This window comes from Lepus europaeus, chromosome 12 (genome assembly GCF_033115175.1).
Source record: "Lepus europaeus isolate LE1 chromosome 12, mLepTim1.pri, whole genome shotgun sequence".
Classification (NCBI taxonomy): domain Eukaryota; kingdom Metazoa; phylum Chordata; class Mammalia; order Lagomorpha; family Leporidae; genus Lepus; species Lepus europaeus.
The window spans coordinates 67,153,158-67,172,946 of record NC_084838.1 but is presented as its reverse complement, the minus strand read 5'-3'; the positions used below and the strand labels follow the sequence as shown (position 1 = coordinate 67,172,946).

General features: G+C 40.2%; 1 long non-coding RNA gene across 1 annotated transcript in view; it reads left to right on the top strand.

The window, feature by feature from the left end:
• LOC133771885 (uncharacterized) overlaps positions 1-19,789 on the top strand; it is a 423,974-nt gene that overhangs the window by 219,176 nt on the left and 185,009 nt on the right. Inside the window, exon 3 of the long non-coding RNA XR_009867647.1 lies at positions 8,166-8,223. This is a non-coding gene — a long non-coding RNA (uncharacterized LOC133771885). The remainder of the gene's footprint in view (positions 1-8,165; positions 8,224-19,789) is intronic.

Genomic DNA, 19,789 nt, shown 5'->3' with positions numbered 1-19,789 from the left:
CAAATAATTAGATTTATAAATTACACTTTTAGTGACCATTTATGCCTACCTCCATAACCCCATGAACTTAAGTCACCAAGGACTGAGATTTCCACCTTAATTGAGATCAAAATATTGGAAAACTTACAACTGGAAGCATCATAGGTGTTTCTGCCTATTTCAGAAAATGGGGGGAGAGCAACCAATTAGCTGTGCTTTAGAAGAATATATCAGGTTCTGATTGTGCAGTTTAGTTGGCAAATTAATTCATGAATTTTCCAACATTTTTAGAAGTACACGTATTGAAGTGCTGAACTCCTGGCCCTGGTGAAACATTTAGGGCCCTTTTGAGACATGCAGATACAGACAGAAAATATGTAAGATAATGAGAATCATTTCCATGATATTTAGTGAAATTTGCTTCTCAGAATTCTATTAATTTAAGAGAATGACTTGCAACTGTTACCACATTAAGAATCTTGGCAAGCACCAGAGTATAATTTTTTCTGCTACATACAGCCCTGGCACACACTAAAAGAGGAAACCATTCATGGATTTTGCTTGTTCCTCTGTGGCTATTCTTATTGATGATATTGAGATTTATGTTTCCAGAAATTTGCATCCTTTTCTCCCCCTAGCTCAAGAAGGAAGTGTATACAAATGATACTGCATTTCCAACAATGGAATTTCCCTGAAGAGTTAGCTCTAAATAGGAGATGCTGATTCCTAGGAAAGTTGTTAATGAATTTTTAGCATCTGCCTATGGACAGCCCAAAGATGTAGCTTTTTCTTGGCCTTACTTATAAGTATTCCCTTGATGGCGAGGAAGGACAATTCTTTCTGGGTGGGGTTATCCTGAATATTTCAGGATATTTTCTATCTCTCACCCCTCGTTCTCTTGAGCCACTAAATGCTAAGAGTCATTGTGACTACCCATCACATTCCATTTCAAAACTCTTCCTATAGACCTCTTTTTAAGGATGACTGCAAATACACCAAACTTCAAGAATGATATTTAGGTTATTACAATCATGCTTTCTCTTATGATGTCTCTACGAATTGTGTAGATAGTGGAAAATCAAAGTGCTTCATCTTCCTAGGGCCTTGTGCAATATGCCTTACATTGTTAAAAGTAACTGTTCTTGCCCTTAGGGCTTGAAAGGAAAATGAAATAATTGTACTGTCTTTACTTACCCAATTGATTGAATCACCTTATCATGCTGCCTCCAAACAACTTCCCTAGGAAGAGTAGGATTATTTTGTTTTAAGATTTATTTTACTTATTTGAAAGACAGAGTTACAGAGAGAGGTAGAAAGAGAGAGAGGTCTTCCATCTACTGGTTTACTCCCCAGATGGCCGCAATAGCCAGAGCTGCGCCAGTCCGAAGCCAGGACCCAGAAGCTTCCTCCAGGTCTTCCCACGTGGGTGCAGGGGCCCAAGGACTTGGACCATCTTCTACTGCTATCCAGGCCATAGCAGAGAGCTGGGTCAGAAGAGGAGCAGCCAGGACTCGAACCAGCGCCCATATGGGATGCTGGCGCTTCAGGCCAGGGCTTTAATCCATTGCGCCACAGTGCCAGCCCCAAAAGAGTAGGATTAAAATCAGAACATAACTATGTGATATAGTAGGGACCATGAACGTCTTCTGTGATGACTCTATCCACAATATATTCTTGGAAATTGAGTCCATGACTCAGAAATTAACTGAAGAAGTAAGGATGATAGAGAAAGGGATCAGAGTTGAAGCTTCTTTTAATGACCTAAATAAGTAAACTGAGTTGACAATTATCAAAAATTAAGGTTACTAAGAAAATCTAGAGAAACTAAGAATATGCAAATATGCATGGACAAATGAACTGCAAGTCTGTAAGATGTTATTAATAGGAAAAACTATGATTAGATGAGGATGTAGTACAAGAATTGTTTGTGCTGTCTTTTTGATCTTTCCATACATACAAAATTGCTCCAAAATATTCTTTTTGTTAAACAGTTTTCTTTCTAATCTATTTCTTTTACTAACAAATGTCCTATTCTCTCCTCTTCTCATCACCTTCTTCCTTGCCCCCAACATGACATGTCTCCTGAGTTTCTCCTTCACTTCTATAGACTTCCAGTACTATCTGTTTTCCACTTGGGATTGCAGTGGGGTCTCATGCCATACTCTGAGTCCCTTCTGAATAATGAATTCCTCATGATTTTCACATGAGTCCTGTAGCTCCAGCTCTCTGATGCTTCCTTGCTTGTTTACCTTGTTATACTCACACTATATCTTCTTGTTTATTTTTTGCATTATCTAGGTCATTATAATTCTCAAAAAAAAAAAAAACTTCACCTGTACTCTGACACTGGATCTTCATTATATCTCAATGTTTGGTCCTTCCATTAAATAAATGAAAGACTAGAAATTTGAGAGGCTAAATGTTTTGCCCTGCTTAATCTATCATCCATAACAGACTTGGGGATCAAATTTAGAAATCTTTCTTTGAACTACATCACATTACCTGGAAGTTAATGAATGCAGTTTCTTTGTCTTCTATATTTTCCATTATTTTTTGAAATTTTGGAGGGAATTTTGAAGAAAAGGCATGACTCAATCTTTAACTTTATACAATCAACAACATAATGACAATAGTTTACTAAGGTTAAATAGACTCAATTCTCTTGAATACCAAAGTGAGATCAGATTCTCATTTAACCTAATATTCATGAGCGAATAGAATAGGGGAGGTGCTGTATTCATCATGTGACTCTCACACACAAATGAGGAGACTTGTGGCAGAGAAATAGTATGAGTTCACTAGCATATTTTATACTTTCCTTTGGAGTGCAATACTAATTCTCCAGTACTCTTGGATCTACTTGCTACTGATTTCTGTCTCATGGAGCAGATAGATTCTGTCTAATAGGATAGGCAGAATGGGATACATCATTTTCAGGGCTGCCTTAGAATGTGTTGTGTAGAATCTTCTACTCTCTCTCCAGGTCTGTGCAGCTGGAAGGGAAGACCCCTCGGTTAGAGGAAAGCTTCCCAGAGAAGCACTGAACCTTGTACCGGGAGGAAACTACTTCTTTTTGCATCAAGCTTGTGGGGTTATGAAAAATTGTCACCTCAGCGTAGCTTAACCTCTCTTGATTGATAGAAAACTGAAGTCTGCATCTACTTAATACCAACAGCTAGCTTAGGTTTACTTAGGTAGTAAATGATATGCTACTGCTGGTGGTACGAGTCATATGTGCCGTGTCAAGTAAGAGATCTTCACAGATACTCATCATTGCCAAATCAGACCCAGCCTAGATATGGTCTTTTTTTTTTTTAAAAAAAAAAAAGGGCCGGCGCCGCAGCTCACTAGGCTAATCCTCCGCCTTGTGGCGCCGGCACCCCGGGTTCTAGTCCCGGTCGGGGTGCCGGATTCTATGCTGGTTGCCCCTCTTCCAGGCCAGCTCTCTGCTGTGGCCAGGGAGTGCAGTGGAGGATGGCCCAAGTGCTTGGGCCCTGCACCCCATGGGAGACCAGGAGAAGCACCTGGCTCCTGCCATCGGATCAGCGCGGTGCGCCTGCCGCAGCGCGCCAGCCGCGGCGGCCATTGGAGGGTGAACCAATGGCAAAAGGAAGACCTTTCTCTCTGTCTCTCTCTCACTGTCCACTCTGCCTGTCAAAAAAAAAAAAAAAAAAGATTTATTTATTTGATTGAAAGGCAGAATTCCAGAGAGGCAGAGGCAGAGAGAGAGAGGTTTTCCATGCGTTGGTTCACTCCCCAGATGGCAGCAATGGCAGGAGCTTCTCTGATCTGAAGCCAGGAGCTTCTTTCAGGTCTCCCCCATGGGTGCAGGGGCCCAACGACTTGGGCCAGCCTCTACTGCTTTCCCAGGCCATAGCAGAGACTGGATCGGAAGAGGAGCAGCTGGGACTCTAATGGATGCCCATATGGGATGCCGGCACTGCAGGCAGTGGCTTTACCCACTATGCCACAGCACCAGCCCCATAGATATAGTCTTATTCTATCGATCTAAATGCAGATGAACTCACTGCATTCTAAATTTTCAGAAACCCACTGTTAACACTCGAGTGTGTGTTAGTACCTAGGAAAAGGCCAGTAATGGGAGTGAAGAAAAGAAGGATGGGGCAGAGGGAGAAAGATGAGGAGGGGAAGGAAATAGCAATGTTTTAATATTTTAACATTAAAAATGTATTATTTAAATATTTTTGTAATGAAAATGTATTAATGCACTACCTTTAAAATTTAAAAGCATAAAGAAAAGAAAAAGAAAGAAAGGAGTCTTGGATCAGCGGAAGTACTCCTGTAGCTGATTCCCAGTCTTTCAGTAACTACCGAAATCCTCTCCACCCTGTAAGTCTCACCCAGGTGCTGAACTCTCCTTTTATGCTTTCCCTGACGCTTTCCAGAGGTGTATTTCCCTCGTCCAAACACTTACAGAACTCAGTGCACAAGGTTTGTTTTTGTCTGTATTTCTCTTATCAGATAAAAAAACAAGGACCATCCTGTTCTTCATATAATTTGTCAGACAAATTAAATTAAAATAAAAACCAAGAAATTGTAAGAATGAAAGGAAGAGTGAATAACAGTAAATCCTTTCCTCAAGAAGCAAAAATAAAACTGGATAAAATTGTTAAAGTAATTAATTCAGGTCTTTAGACAGACACTGAGTTGAGATGCATTTCTTGAAGAAAAATTACTAAATCTCTGGTAAGAATAGTAGGTTTGGGCAGGCGCTATGGTGTAGTAGGTTAAGCCCCTGCCTGTGGTGCCAGTATCCATTATGTGCATTGGTGTGGGTCCCAGCTGCTCCACTTCCAATCCAGCTCCCTGCTAATGGCTTGGGAAAGCAGTGGAGAATGGCTCAAGTACTTGGGCCCCTACACCCATGTGACAGACCCGGAGGAAACTCCTGGCACTTGGCTTTGTTTAGGCCCAGCCCTGGCCATTGAAGCCATTTAGTGAGTGAACTAGAGGGTAGAAGACCTCTTTCTCTGTCTCTCCCTCTCTTGTCTATAACTCTACCTCTCAAATAAATAAATAAATCTTTAAAAATAACAGAATAGTAGCACCTGTTAAATTATAATGTGAGTTTCTTTCATTTCCCAAAAACCATCACCTGCAGCTCCATAACCATGTTATAATCCTACCATGAGGGAAACAGGCAGAAATGGGCAACTTTCTTGCCAGTAGAGACTATGCACTTGGACCTAAGTATAGAGGAACTCCAAAGTCCAGAAGCACTCCAAGGGCTTATTGGTTGACAGATAAATAGACACATGGTAGTATATTCACTTGGTGAAATACTACTCAGCCATAATTTAGCATCATGGAAAGACCTCAAAACAGCTATTCTAAGTGAAAGAAATTAGGCAATAAATAAACAAATACATGCATACATACATACTATCTGATTCCATTTACATACAATCCTAGGAAATTCAAACTATACTGAAAGCAGTTCAGTGGGGATGGGATGGTGAAGGTACAGGATTGATTCAAAGGGTTTGAGAAAAATTTTAAGGGTAGTGGATCTGTTCAGTATCTTGTGATGGTTTCGAAAATGTATACATTTGTTAAAACTTAAGAAATGATACACTTGATAAATGTGCAATTTATTGCATGCCATTCTATAACAAAGAGGTTTTAAAAAATTCCTTACCTCCAAAACTGTTTAGTTAAATTATTCCGCCCAGAGGTCTGTCATGTATATCCAAGGCTACATTTATTCCTTGATACAAAGCTTCAATTCTCCAGAGGTACATAAATGCTATAGGAAGCATGGATATGGTGGAAACAGAATCATTGCCCTTAAGAAATAGTGGCTCCATCATTCACAAATGCAGAAAGGTAATGTTAGAACTAGAAATCATTCAAGGCTGCCTTTTCATATTATACCCAAGAAAACCTGGAGAGAGAAAGGACCTGGCTGAGGTCAATTGACATCCAAATATTGGCTTGAAGATATGAATTTTTAGTTTAAGATACTAAGAAAGATAAGATTTTATCATCACTTGGGGTCTACTTAAGAACCATGTGGAAAATACCAATTCTTCATCAACTCTCATTGGCTTTTGAAAAATGCAAGCCATGTCAAACTTATATTTTAAGATGTTATTTTCTACTTAATTCTTTTCCTCATCTTACTCTGATTGTTTTCATGTAGTTTAAATTTTTGCAGAAGGTTCTTTGAATCTCTGACAGCCAAAACCAGCTGTGTTTGCTGGTGAGGATGGAGATAAAAACAATATTTACTAGCAAAACCAAAATCAGACTTGAGAGGGTAAAACCAATTGGCAGGAATGGAAAGAAGAGTATTTGCTAATCTAGAAGATTTTTTAACTCTAAGATGGGTTTTACCTTGACCTAGGACGCCAGACATACACTACCAGAGGGGAAGATCCATTTCATTTAAATTTCTGATGAGTGGTTTTAAGAAACACAGGGAAGAGCACCTTTCTTTAGTCAATTGAAGCATCAATAATATTGTACTCTTCTCCCTGGCACAGTGGGAATAGGATAGTCACTAAAATCAGAAAGAAAAAAAAAGTCCTCCATTTTTGGATAATTTTCTCTATATACTATAGTTTCCTTGCCTGTAAAATGGAGGTTAAATGCCTGCTTTATAGTGAGATTGTTATGAACTGTAGAAATAATATAGGTCAATTCCATTGTACAGTGCCAGAATTATATTAGCGATATGTGGACATTCAGTAAATGATAACTATTAGTATTTATTATTTTAAGACTGAGAACAAATCATGAAAAGAGACAGCTGAGAAGAGGGGAATGCACCTCTAGCACTTGGCAGTTCTTTTCACGTGCGGAGGGGCTGCGGATATTTGCCCCTCAGCTTCCAGCTGTTTCCTTCTGCCATACCTGATGCAGTATAAGAAGATTTCTCTGCAGGTTTCAGCAAAGGCAGCCAGCACTTAGGTAGTGAGACTTTTCTTGAGTTGGGTAAGAAATGGCTTTCTTCTTTTCATACTTAGAAGGACGTGCTGCTCTACCCCACACAGAAGCATTTTGCTGGCTTTGAGAATTTAATGCCCTCATTTAATAGATTTTTTTCTTCATAAATGGAAAATGCATTTTATACAGGTATAATTATTATTCCCCTAGTGTGTTTCCGTTGGCCCTTTATAATTATTGTTGTCATGGTATTTATCACAGTGTCTGGTGAATATTGCTTATGCTGCTACCAGTGCATCCAACACTAAATTTTGTGTTTCTCAAGGACAGGGCATCCCTTCTGCAGCACAGAACACAATGCCTTCATGTAGCTAAAAATGTAAATGTTTGTGGAGTCAAATATTAGAAATCTCAACTATTCTGAGTCAAAATCAGTTAATTTCTCTTTTAGAAGTGTCTACATTTTCAGTGGGCTACATGACAAGCACAGTGCTATTGTGTCTACCTTTAATTAACTGAAGCAGGCCTAAAAGTTGGAAAATGATTTTCTCTAGAGTAGGAGTTTAGATTTGAAAGTGTCTCCACTTCTTTTAGAAAGGACAGGCAAAATTATGTTAGGATCACAGTAGGAAATGATTATTGCTATACAGTTCCATGACATTTTGGACATGTTGAGTATGGAGTGGGGTAGGTTGGAGGAAAACCCCTGAAGTTGGTTTGGGAAAACAGATGAATTAGCAATGTTTATCACATTTAAAATGCATAATATTCCCATGTGGAACATGGCTCTATTCAGATGCAATTTTGTAAAGCTTGTTACCATACTTGATGGTTTTTCAGCTCATCTGAGAATCTCATCAAAATCAGTTGTATATGTTTTAATGAATTTATGTCTTCTTAAGGGTTCCTTTCAACTGAGAACTTTATAAAACACAAGAGGTTTAGGTAACAAGGCCTGAATCTACCCTCTGTGATCTTTTATTTAATAAACAGTTATCTTCGGTGTAACTAATTTAGTGAGAAGTCTGAATTTGTTAGTTGCTTGGGAATAAAATGATTTTCTTCTTCAAATAACTGCTACTACCTGTATTCAGTCAAAGCCTTCTTTTCAGCTGGTGTAAGATTGCCTTAATGACCTCTCATACAATACTAATTTTTTGTATCTTTCAATTAGTAAAACTGTCTCATTTTAGCTTTGAAAGACTCTGTTCTGTTCATTTTAATAATTTATTAAATACATATGGCATTTAAAGACCTTTCTCTTCCTTTCTCCCCAGCTCCATATCTTGCCTAAAGTCAACACAAGCAAAATGCATGCCTCTGAGGACTTGGCAGGTAAGTGAGGTCCTGGGCTCACCCTCACCTCTCAGTTCTCTTTATTCAACTTCACCTTACTCTCTCTTGGCTTGTCAGAAGGGTGCAGAACAAGGCAGTAGGCAGGCATGGCCTCCTTTAACATGTATACCAGTCTCAGGTGTCACTGGAAAGCTCTTCTTCCACTATAAAAGATGAAGGAAGATTTCCAAGTCCTGACCAAACCATGTTTCTGATTAGGCTTCCTGTGATTGCTCCTGAGAGAAGTGAATGGCGGCCCAAGGTCTTGGAAACCTGCCACCCTTGTGGGAGTCAGATGGAGCTCCTGCAGGCATCTGGGGAGTGAAACAGAGGATGAAATACATTCTCTCTCTCCCTCTCCCTCTCCCTCTCCCTCTCCCTCTCCCCCACCCTCTCGCCCTTCTCCCTCTATCTCTCTCCCTCTCCCTCTGTGTGTGTGTGCCTGTCTCAATATCTCGCCCCCTTTCAAGTAAATACTTTTTTTAGTTGAAAGAAGCTAAAAATTTCCATGATTCTCTTGTAGCCATACTGTTCTAGTGACCCAATTCCATCTAATAAGAAATAAGTAGAAGTTTGCTATGTGGTCTCTGAGAACACTTTTCATTTTCCTATAAAAATAACAGACTTTGCCATTTTCTTCCATCTTCAAACTTCTTACTTATTTAAGTTGCATTGGGACAGCAGCCTTTCAGACATCAGGAAAAGACTGAGAGAATTTCACAACCATTGAGATACAAAATCAAGGCCAACAGTAACTTCCCACCTGGCATCTTGTTATTTGAGGACATTAATCCTTATTTGTTAAGGCCACTAATAGTATGCTTCTTATTGTTGCCAAATTCGTTCTACCGATATATGGCTTCTCAGTATGTTTCAGTTGTCTCTTCAATTAACCATAACCCTGATCTACCTGTCTACCATGGACTTTGTATACAAAAGGTGGCACTGAGATTGCCAATCAGAGCTGCAATTAGTTGCTATATGTTTTCACAGTGTCCCCGGGTATTGGTGCCCCCTTGAGAAGTATGTCTGCCTTTGCTGGTTAATCTCAAACAGACAACACTGTGCTTCCTCTCTTTATAATCTGGGCCCTTTTTTGCCATTCTCTGTGGTACCTCCCTATCCCTATGCACCTTCAACAGCCTCAGCCTGGAGCAGCAAGCATTGGTGAATCCCATCTTCTGTCTCTCTGGGGCACTGGCAACACTGGAGAGTTGACCTTCCCCTGGCCTCAACACATGTGGCCATCACAGTTCATACCATCTCTCCCCTTCTCTGATGAAAGCAGACCACAAACAAGCTGTAGGGACTAAGTAGGCATGTGGGCTTCAAAGAATACTTCAGTCTGTCTAGTCTGTGTGAGTGAGTCTCTTGGATCCCCACCCGACTCCCCTTCCATACACACAGGGAACAGAGGGGAAAGAATATCTTTCCTCATTAAGATTGCACTAGCTTCACCCTACCCCACAAGGAACCTCTTTTCTTACATGTGCTAGAATAATGTGAAGGCAGGATAAGGGCTAACCTTGCATCTGTCAGCATTCCCCATTGTGAGGGGGCTGGCCACATGAAAGGGATGATTGCCACACTTATAATGGACATATCTTAGTGGCATGTGTTTTCTGTTATATCTTAGTCTCTAATTCTTACAGCCCTTAATCCCATTATAAACATTCACTGTATAATATGTATTTTTGTGGTGCTTCTCTGCTTCCCCTTCAACAGCATACACACCATGCTTTACTTTTCTCATGTCAAAAATGAAAGTTTAATGTAAAATTTCTCTCTCTCTCTTTCTTTCTTTCTTTCTTCCTTTCTTTCTTTCTTTCTTTCTTTCTTTCTTTCTTTCTTTCTTTCTTTTTTACAGGCAGAGTGGATAGTGAGAGAGAGAGACAGAGAGCTCACTCTCTTTATTGAGAATTGCTCAAAGTTTGGTTTCAAGGGGACAAAGACTTCATGCTTCGTGTTTTTTTTTTTAAAGATCTATTTATTTATTGGAAAGGCAGAGTTACAGAGGAAGAGAGAGAGAGAGAGAGAAAGAGAGAGAGAGATCTTTCATCCACTGGTTCACTCCCCAAATGGTTACCATGGCTGAAGGTGAGCTGATCTGAATCCAGGAGCCAGGAGTCTCCTCCAGGTCTCCCACTTGGGTGCAGGGTCCCAAGCACTTGGGCCATCCTATGCTGCCCTCCTAAGAACATCAGCATGGTGCCAGGTGAGAAGTTGTGCAGCTGGGATTTGAACCAGCACCCACATGGAATGCTGGCACCATAGATGGTGGCTTAACATGGTATGCCATGGCCCTAGCCCCAAGACTTCATGCTTTATACAGAGAGGATGAATCAACTGTGTATCTGTTGTCCTGCTCCTGCCAGCTATATTGCAACAATAAAACATGAGACTACATTGCAAACATGTCCTGCCTTTGTTGATGTCAAAAGTCTACAATAATATGCTTGTTGCAGCCTCACAGCCAAGGATACTTACAAGCCTTGTCTTCCGATATCAAAAGGACATATTTAAGAATCCATGCAGCAAAGGAGACTAAGTAAGGATTTTCTTGATTTTTTTTCTTTTTGTAGTTCATTTTTTGTTACTATTCAGCACCTTCCTGCCACACACACACACACACACACACACACACTGCTCTCATGAAGCTGTTGGACGGACTTAAAAGCATGTTTCTTTGAAAGCTTGTTGAGGTTTGCTGTGCAGCAATTTCATGCTCATGTAAGTTCCTCCCACTTACACTAGTCAAGTTTTTCACTCATAAACCAGTCCGACAACAAGCGCAAGAATTCAGATGACAGCAAAATGTCAGAAAAAATATCTAAAAAGAAAAGGATGGTGGCTTCAGTTAAGATTGAAGTTGAGTGCTTTCACCACCCCAATAACTTGGAAAATACCTTTTCATGTCTTTAAACATATCATGATCTGCTGTCTAGGCACAATATTGGGTGAATGCTTACCCCTCCCTAGGTGATTATAATAGTCAGCTAATGAAAGATCTCTCTCTACGTGCTTCTCTCTTGCTCTTTCCCTCTTATTCTCTCTGTTTTTCTCACTCTCTCTTTGCCTTTCAAATAAAACAGAGATAAATTTAAAAAATGAAAAACAATCTAAGAATTTCTATTGAGTTTAGAAAATCTTATTTCCTCGATTGTGTAATACAAGTACTGATCATAAAATCTAAATCTTATCTAAGCCATTCAGCTTTTTGCTTGGATGACAATGGTGAGTGCACATTTGCCTTATGCTGGATTTGATGCAATAGTCACATGAGGGACAGTAGTTTCTATTATTTTCCCCTTTAGTAATATAAATAATTACTTGCTAAGATCTTTTTCTTCCTCCTCCTCTCTCTCTTTCTCTCCCCATCTCATCTACTCACATCATTAACAGATTTTGTGGGACTGCTATTTTTATTCAAGATTTGCTTACAAAGTATTAAAAGCACAAATCCTGATGTTTGCTGACAACAAAGTTAATGATAAAGCAGTTTTGGTGTCACACCCACATTGTTGTTCATGTCATGTGGCTTACTATATTTGTATTTTGGTAAATCCTAGCAGCTAGGCCATCTTACTAAGGAGGTGGCTGCTTATTATGTGGCCACTGGCATGTCTGTCCATCCATGAGATCTTTAATATGTTAATTTCTTCCCTTGGGTATTACTCTGAGAATGGGTGTACTGTCAGCCTTTTCTTTGGGTCACCTGTATTAGAAGGAAAGCACACCACACACGTCTTTAAAAGACCCCACAGCCATGGGAGACAATGATTAATGGAAATATTTTTTAAAAGATGTATTTATTTATTTGAAAGGCAGGTTTACATGCACACACGCACGCACGCACACGCGTGCGCACAGCTCTTCCAACTACCGGCTCACTCTCCAAATGGCCACAACAGCCAGGGCTAGGCTGGGCTGGGCCTAATCTAGGAGCCAGGAGCTTCATCCCTGCCTCCCACTTGAGTGTAGGGTCCCAAACACTTGAGCCAAGACCCCTTCTTTCTCAGGCACATTAGCAGGGTGCTGAGTCCAAAGTTAAGCAGCAGGACCAAACAGGATCCCATATGGGGATGCTAGTACTGTAGGCGGTGGCTTAACCTGCAGTGCCACAGCACCAGCACCAGTGGGAAGATTGAATACCGCCAAAATGAATTTTGATTTTTGTTGTTGTTGTTCTGCCTAAATCAGATGATGGTCAGAGTACTAGTCTTGTAGATGTTTTGTTTGATCTGTGATAGAATAAAAAGAAGGGGAAAAAAAAACCTGATGAGACAACAACAAAGTAAATGTCTAAGAAGAAACTGCTTGCTGAACATAAGTGGTCAGAGAATTTAATCTTACCTGACAACCCATAGAAGCAGAATAATTGAACCTGTCCCTGCTTGGTTCATCCACTCTCCTTCTCTGCTTTCCACAGTCTTCTCTTAGCCTTGATTTATAGCCAATGGCTATTTTCTAAGGTGCATACTAAGGAATCAAATCTACAGCATTAATTGTTCAATAAGGTCACTAATACATTCTGACACTCATGTCTATTTAAAACTACTGGTACTTAGAAAAATCACCGAAAATAATATGGTAGAGATTAATGAGATGAGTTTTTAAATTGTGCTGTATGTTTTATTCCCTAGAAGAAAAATGTCTCATGAAAGCTCTGCATGTTTTACTTCTCTGACTTCACCTTCTTTTTATTTTAACTTGCTCCTGCAGGATAAATATCAGCAATTCCCCACTCACTCCTTCAGGTTTAGTACTCCTTTGGGAGATCAACAAAGCAGCTGTGTAATGGACCAAAGTCAGATAGAAACCAATAATGTTCTCCTGATAGCTTTCTCCATGTAGAGGTTACTTCCTGGCTTCTGTTTCTTTCCCCATCAACTGTACTGGATTAAAGTAATAGGAGTCTATTTTGAAATGCCTAAATTATTGTAAGAATTGCTTTCCATTCTGCTTTCTATTTGACACGACAGGAATTGATATTTAACTATTACATAATCAATATAAAATTTTGGTTTTAGAAGTCTTTTTTTTACCCACACTCAAGTCTAAATACAGTCATCTTTAGACAAAAGCAAGTATGCAATGACTGATGTTTTGTGTTTTGAGGGGCGTCCTGAAAGCTCACCCCTGATTCATAATCCCACCTCTGCCAATAATGAAAGTATATAAAGTTTCATCATTATTTTTCCCTTTGGAAAATTTCTGCTGGATGTCCAATACAAATGCAAGCATTCTTGGGGAGGCAGTACTATAAGGCCATGAGAGTGAGACCTACCACTTTCAACATGAAGCTGCATATGAAAAGTGTAAACAGAGGTGTGAAGGTGACATGTCCATGGTTTGACACTTCACAGATTTGCTGACAGCCCACCCAGTTTCTCAGCATCTTTACACAATCTGGAATATTTACTTTTTCCAAATTAATCCATACATGATTTCCTTGATGAGCTCATTTATTTCAATTTGATTCGATTATTCAGATGTTTGTTGGCTATGATCTATGACCCAATCCATATAGCAAGTTCTGGTAAGAAAAGATAAGGAAGACAAGTGCCCTGCCTGAGTGAAAATCACAAACAGAAAAAAACAGAGATTTGGAAGAACCTAATATTCTCACACAAGGCTACTAAATTAATGCCAAATAGAGATAGAGACAATAAGCTGTGGGAAGGGAAAACAAAACATTTTTTAAAAAAGATTTATTTATTTCAAAGAGTTACATAGAGGAGAGGCAGAGAGAGAGAGGTATTCCATCCACTGGTTCACTCCTCAGTTGGACGCAATGGCCAGAGCTGCGCTGATCCGAAGCCAGGAGCCAAGAGCTTCCTCCTGATCTCCCACGTGGGTGCAGGGGACCAAGGAGTTAGGCCATCTTCTACTGCTTTCCCAGACCATAGCAGAAAGCTGAATCGGAAGTGGAGCATCCAGGACTCGAACTGGCACCCATATGAGATGCCGGCACTACAGGCAGCAGCTTTATCCACTACACCAAAGCGCTGGCCCCAAGAAAACACTTTTTGTTCCTTTTGAAAGATCAGAAGGATAGTTCCAGAAATGATAGCAGTTTATTTCGCCTCTGATGGCTTGGTGGATAGGAAATGGGGGATGGACCATTCCAGAGGTATTAATATGAAAGAGAATCTTGCATCCACTGGTTCACTCTACCAGGTGTTAGGAGCTCTCCCAGATGGGTGGCAGTGGCCCAAGTATTTCAGCCACTTCTGCTACCGTCCTAGGGAGATTGGCTGGAAGTGGAGTGGAGCAGTGGGGACTCAAACAAGCATTCTAATTTGGGATGCCAGCTTTGCCAGCAGGGTCTTTTTTTTTTTTTTTTTTTTGACAGGCAGAGTGGACAGTGAGAGAGAGAGAGAGACAGAGAGAAAGGTCATCCTTTGCCATTGGTTCACCCTCCAATGGCCGCCATGGCTGGCGTGCTGCGGCCGGCGCACCATGCTGATCCGAAGGCAAGAGCCAGGTGCTTCTCCTGGTCTCCCATGGGGTGCAGGGCCCAAGCACTTGGGCCATCCTCCACTGCACTCCCAGGCCACAGCAGAGAGCTGGCCTGGAAGAGGGGCAACCGGGACAGAATCCGGCGCCCTGACCGGGACTAGAACCTGGTGTGCCGGCGCTGCAAGGTGGAGGATTAGCCTATCGAGCCGCGGCACTGGCCGCCAGCAGGGTCTTAAAACACTATGCCACAGCACCAACCCCTCTATGTTTAAATACATGCATTAATGGTTATAAACTTCCCTCTTACTGCTGTTTTTGCTGTATCTCACAGATTTTAATATGTTTTCATTTTTATTTCTTTCAATATATTTTTAAATTTTCTTTTAAATTTATTCAGTCATCCATTAGTCATTCAGGAGGATGTTGTTCAATTTCCATGTATTTGTAAGTGTTCTGTTGTTCTTGTTGCTGAGTTCTAGCTTTATTCTTCTGTAGTTCAAAAAGAAAGATGTATGATTTCAACTTTTAAAATTTACTGAGGGGCAGGCATTGAGGCATAGGAGGTAAAGCCACTGCATGCAACGGGTGCCAGTTAGCTTCCTGGCTGCTCCACTTCTGATCTAGCTCTGTGCTAATGGCCAGGGTAAAATAGAAGAAGCATGTGGGAGACATGGGTGAAGCTCTTGGTTCTAGGCTTAGGCCTCGCTCAGCATTGGCCATCGGGGTCATCTGGGGAGTGAACCAGCAGATGGAAAATCTCTCTCTCTTTCTTTCTCTATGTCTTTGTAACTTTGCCTTTCAAGTAAATAAATATATCTTTAAATAAAACAAATTAAAATTTGCTGGGACTTGATTTGTGTCCTAATGAATGGTGTCTCTTAGGAAATGTTCTATGTATTAATGAGAAGAGTGTGCATTCATCCAATAGTTGTTGGATGAAATGTCCTGTAAATGCCAGTTAGGTCCATTTGCTCTATACTGTGTTTCAACACTGATGTAGCTTTATTGATATTCTGGCTGGGTGATCCCTTCATTGATGATGGTAGGGTGTTAGCTCCCCCACTATTATTGCTTTGGAGTCTATCTGTCCCTTCAGGTCTAATAATAGCTGCCTTGTATATATTTGTATGGTCTTGTGTTGGATGCATATATATAATTTTTATATCTTTTTTGCTGAGTTTATCCTCTTATCAATATATAATGTCCTTCTTTGTCTCTTATTGCATATTTATTTAAAGTCTGTTTTTATCTAATAAGAATATAGTTATCCCAGCTCATTTTTCATTTGCATTTGCATTATATATATTTTTCCAACCATTTACTTTCAGACTATGTGCATTTTTTACCTGTGGAGTGAGTTTCTAATTGGCAGTCTCTACTTAGACCTTGTTTTTTGAACCATTCAGCCAACCTATGTCCTTTAACTACGGAATTTAATACATTTCTATCCCAAATTAATATTGGTAGGTAAGAATTAACTCCTATCATTTTGTTGGCTGCTTACTGATAATTTTATATATTCTGTGTTTTCACCTCTTGTTATTTATCCTATGAGAGATCACAGATGTTCATGGTACTTACAGAGCCAACAGTCGTAGTCCTGGAGCTGTAGGATGCAGTGAAGTCATTACCCAGGTCTCACTGAGTGTCAGTTGTGCTGGGGATTGTGGACTAGCAACTGCCAACCTTAACTAGAGGAAGGCAAATAGGGCCCTGCAGAGATTGTAGCACCAATTGTCACAGTCCCAGAGCTTCAGGACACAGAAGGGACTTCCCAGTTCTTCTTTTTTTAAAGATTGATTTATTTATTTGAAAGTCAGAGTTACACAGAGAGAGGAGAGGCAGAGAGAGAAAGAGAAAGAGAGAGAGAGAGAGAGAGAGAGAGAGAGGGAGAGGTCTTCTGTCTGATGGTTCACTCCCCAATTGACCGCAATTGGCAGAGCTGCGCTGATCTGAAGCCAGGAACCAGGAACTTCCTCTGGGTCTCCCACGCAGGTGCAGGGGCCCCAAGGACTTGGGCCATCTTCTACTGCTTTCCCAGGCCATAGCAGAGAGCTGGATGGGAAGTGGAGCAGACGGTTCTCAAACCCGCACCCATATGGGATGCTGGCGCTTCAGGCCAGGGTGTTAACCCGATGCACCACAGCAATGACCCCGAGACTTCCCCAGTTCTTACAGGATGTGCAAGGATAATTCTGGGACTTGCACACTGGCCACCCAGCACTCTGTGCTAAAAGATGCAGAAGGGCACTTCCTCATGTCTTGTTCTCTTGGTTTGTATATCAGCTGCTGCTTGTGCCAGGTTTGAGAAGCAGAGGGGAGCCTCCTTAGATCAGGCAGAGTGAACACCCTGGCTATGACTCTAGGAGCTTCTGGTAGTAATTGGGTTGCTTGTTGTCCCCAAAAAAGAGAATGGATTTTACCAGACAGTGTACCACAGCCACTCAGGTGCTGGATTTTGGAGGCAGAGGGAGACAATGTGGGCTCCTTTTTGGAAGACAGTAGTTGCTTGGACCCAAGTCAGTTTTCCAGACTGGATTTAAAGCCAGTGAGGACTGTGTGATTCTCTTACAGGTATGGCTACTGGTCTGCAATGATAGAGAGGGTCACAATAATAGAGAGCTTTCTACTTATCTTTTCCTGGCAAGAGGGTGTCCCCCAAGTTGGGGAGACAGTGTAGGCAGTGCAGTGTGCTTTGTTCTCCTCTTTGTTGTTTTTCAGAGTCTCTGTGCTGTTTACAGTTCCTGTCACTTAATTTCTGAAGTTTTCTCTCAGTCATTCTGGAAATGTTGTCCTTCCTTTGTTCAGCATGTTCTCTGTGGCAGAGGCAAGTGCAGGGCCTCTCTATTCAGCCATCTTCAACTTTAAGTCTTTTCCAGTTTATATGCCATATATTTATTTTGGTGTCCTCTAGGTAAGACTATGGCCAAGAATCCCAGTATTATGTTGAATACAAGTGATGAGAGTGGGCATGGTTGTCTTGTTCCTGATTAGACTTTCTGTTAGAAAGCAGCTTTGCAGAGGATAGATTGAAGAAGTCACTTTAGAGACATACCTGGAAGTGACTCTACATGAACCAGTGGAGTAAAAGGAAATAGATAAGGCACAAACACAAGAAACATTTGCAAGATTGAATAGATAAAACTCAAGGACTAATCAGATGGTGAGGAATGTTGGAAGAATAGGGCAAGTTTTAGAATGATTCATCTTTTTAAACTTAAAAAATAGAGAAGCAACTCTTAGATCTATATCTGAACCATTATTTCTCCAAGAGAGCTGATGTGTGATTTTTGGCTTTCGCTCCTCCATCTCATCTTGAATTCTGTCTTCTGGTCCAACATGTCTCTTAATGGTCACAAAGAGAAAAACTGGATAATTTTTCATCACGACTATATGATAGTTTTGTGATGCAAGGCTAACTTTATAGAAAAGGCACACAAAGGAAAACAGCCAGAAACTTGAGTTGGTCTGTAAAGGAACTTTAAACCAAGGAATGTGTTATATAAGACTTGGATGAGGAAACCAAACATTATATTAGCAGAGCATCACTGTCACCCATAAGGCTTAAGGAACAAGGGGAAAAGGCTTAGTGTGCCTACTCAGGGTTAGACTACAAAAAGGGGGATATCTTCTGAAGAGATAGATTATCCTTGGAGCTGGCACAAGGGAGAACATGAAAGCATTGCTGATAAAACCACCTAAGCAGAGAGAGGGAAGAGGAAACATCCCAGACACATCATTTTTTTTTTCCTAGCTTCTCATTTCCAACTTGTTTATGAAGCTGGCTGAATGCTAGTTGGGGAGAGAACCTGGGGAATTTGGTTTGCAGGATTCAGCCCCCTGCAATGTAGAGCTAAGAAGAGCCAAAGGGATATATCTGGGAGTAAAGAGATAACTGACTGTAACATACACATGTGGGGTTTTTTGCCCTTAGGTAAAGTAATATTTTATAATCATAAAAACAGACTTATAGTAATTATATGATCTTGAATAGAGAATATATGATCTTCTATTCCAGATACTATCAGATTTTGCAATGCAAGTATAAAATATAGTATTCATATTTCTTTCTGTGTATCCATTACAGAAATGTAGAAGAGTATCAATATTTCAAAATTGAAAATGCTTTATACAATTATCTTTGTGAGTTTCATAGTCTTCATTTGGCCAGCAGTTAACAGCTAAATATTTTATTTTCTTCATAATTTAATCATGTTTTATCCACTTAGTTCTCATTGTCTAAATTGCTGCATGGACTCATTTCCTGTATAAAAAAATGCCAGAGGACGAGTATTCTCTTTTTTGTCTTATACTCCTGAACATCTAGCTCAGGACTCTGTGCATGAAGATAATGACTAAATATCATTTGATAGGGAACTCACAGAAGTGGAGCTTGCAGGGTTCAGGTTTATTTCATGTTTCCATTGCTTTGCTTTCCATGACAGTTCTCAGTAACCTTAAAATATATTCAATGTGAAGAGTTCTAGCATTAGGCTAATTTGTGGCAAGATGAATATATTTTCCCTTCATCAAGCCACATTTACTTTAAAGTCCATAAAATAGTTTTTTTTCATGTTGCTGTTAATTGCAGAACTCCTGGTAATCTGCCAAGGATAATGACGTTTGCCACTTTTGATCAGTGCTCTGCTATAGAACAACTTGTTCAGGCCCTTGCTGAGAAAAGAAAAACTGATTAAATGGATTACACCACATTTGTTGTATATCAAGTAGCAAACTGAACTTAGATCCGAGAGACTGATAATATCACGATTTATTTTTGTAACTCAGAAATTAAGAAACACTCAGTACATCATGACTGAAAGTTTTCTTTACCTATATATTTTCCTTGACATTTTAGTGTCTTATTTGAAACCTACGGTTTCAGTTTAGCTGAATATTTTCTGCAAGTTTTATTTCTATTTGAAAGCAAAGTTAGTAGTAAAACCTGGGGTCACAGATTCATGATGGAGGTAGGCAGCAAACTCGAAGGAAAGAAGTGATCAGTGGCAAACAGAACATGCCCCATTTAAAGAAAGTAAGTGCTTTTCAGCATCATTCAAAAATTACGTAACAAATAGCTGACATGGAATGAATTACTTGTAGA